This window comes from Physeter macrocephalus, chromosome 21 (genome assembly GCF_002837175.3).
Source record: "Physeter macrocephalus isolate SW-GA chromosome 21, ASM283717v5, whole genome shotgun sequence".
NCBI lineage: Eukaryota > Metazoa > Chordata > Mammalia > Artiodactyla > Physeteridae > Physeter > Physeter macrocephalus.
In genome coordinates, this window is record NC_041234.1 from 81,826,970 (window position 1) to 81,828,425 (window position 1,456).

The 1,456-nt window shown below is 43.3% G+C and overlaps 1 pseudogene; it reads right to left on the reverse strand.

The window, feature by feature from the left end:
* Positions 1-408: 408 nt before the first annotated feature.
* LOC112066109 (thyroxine-binding globulin-like) lies at positions 409-1,096 on the reverse strand (annotated as a pseudogene).
* Positions 1,097-1,456: the final 360 nt, after the last annotated feature.

Here is a 1,456-nt window from a genome sequence, read left to right on the forward strand (position 1 = left end):
ATATGCCCAAGAGTGCACAGAAAGTGAGGTCACAATGGGGTTTAAACCCAAGTTTGTCCACCTGTCAAGTGCAGGCTTGTCCCACGTCACCAAGTCTTTTGGGAAGGGTGAAACTTTATCCAGATGTGAGCAGGATATTCATGCCACTGTCACCCACCTCTCTGAAACTGCCCTTTCCCTTGAAGTTTCCTGGGCTCATCTAAAGAGCTGTGTGGACCGCCCCCGATCCATGGGAGAGCCAGCAATATGTGCAGCTATGTTCAGCAGAGGAGGTCACCGTGTTATGAGGGCTATGAGGATACCTGCTAGTGCCAGTGAGAAGATATCATGAGCTTCCTCCTCTACCTGCAAATTATCTAAACACTGAACTTGAAATTGACGTGTTAGAGTCTTATCATTAAAACATATTTAATTCACCAAGTTTGAGGTTTGAAGGTTGTGGATAAGATCCAGCACCTTCCTTTTGACTTGCATCTCCATTTGACTTTTGATCTCCTTCTAGGATGCACAAACATTGGAGAGGTAGGGTTTTGACATGTTTTGAGATAATCCAATAACTTTGCCATTGGTTTCAGCCACTTCCCCATGAAGAGAGTGTTTACCATTGGCCATTCCACTCCTTTGAAAATTCAGTGACCAGATCAGTTGCTGGAAGCTCTGCTGGATCGCTGCCATTGGAGTATCTGTGAGGTTGAACCTCAAGCCCTCCAGGATCTGAGTTTGGGTGCTGGAACATGCCCGAAGGGATAACACGGCCAAAGCTACAGAAATGCTCACAGAGGAATAGAAGATGCTCCAATCTGGGATTGCTGCAGTGAAACTCCAGTAGGGTTGAATGCAATGTCACCACTGTGGAATGGCATCTTATAGAGAGTAGTACTTTGTTGGGGGAAATGGCAGGTGGTTACTTTAACTTACTTTAATCCATTGTGTTAAGTGGCACACAATGGATTGTATCATGAAGCCCAGGTACCAGATAGCGGAACAGTGACATTTTGGAAGGAAGGTAATCTATAAGAGATGAGGTGAGGGAACCATTAAAGGATTTAGCTGGATGGAGCACTCCCTGAGTCAGAGACACTTAATAATTGCCCATCATGATTAATAAAACAGTAGCACATATTTTATGGTGTGCTCACCAAGGTCTAGGAGAAGGGCTTTCTTCCCTGAAAAACTGATGATGCATCTAATTGGGGCAGAAAATAGGAGAGGTGGCTTGCCAGGGTCACAGAAACCACGCCATACACTTTTGTTCAGAGGTAATAGCGACATTATGAAAGTTCTGTGAGTAAATTAAATTTATGGAAAACAAGCCACTTTTTATTTGAACCAGCCTTTGGAGAGGGAGGAATCATTAGGTAAAGCTAGCACTCCCTCTGCATACAGTATACTTTGTAGATTAGAATTTTGGATTGTGTTTTCTTTAATTTGGTATTTTCTTAAGATAAAAGATAAG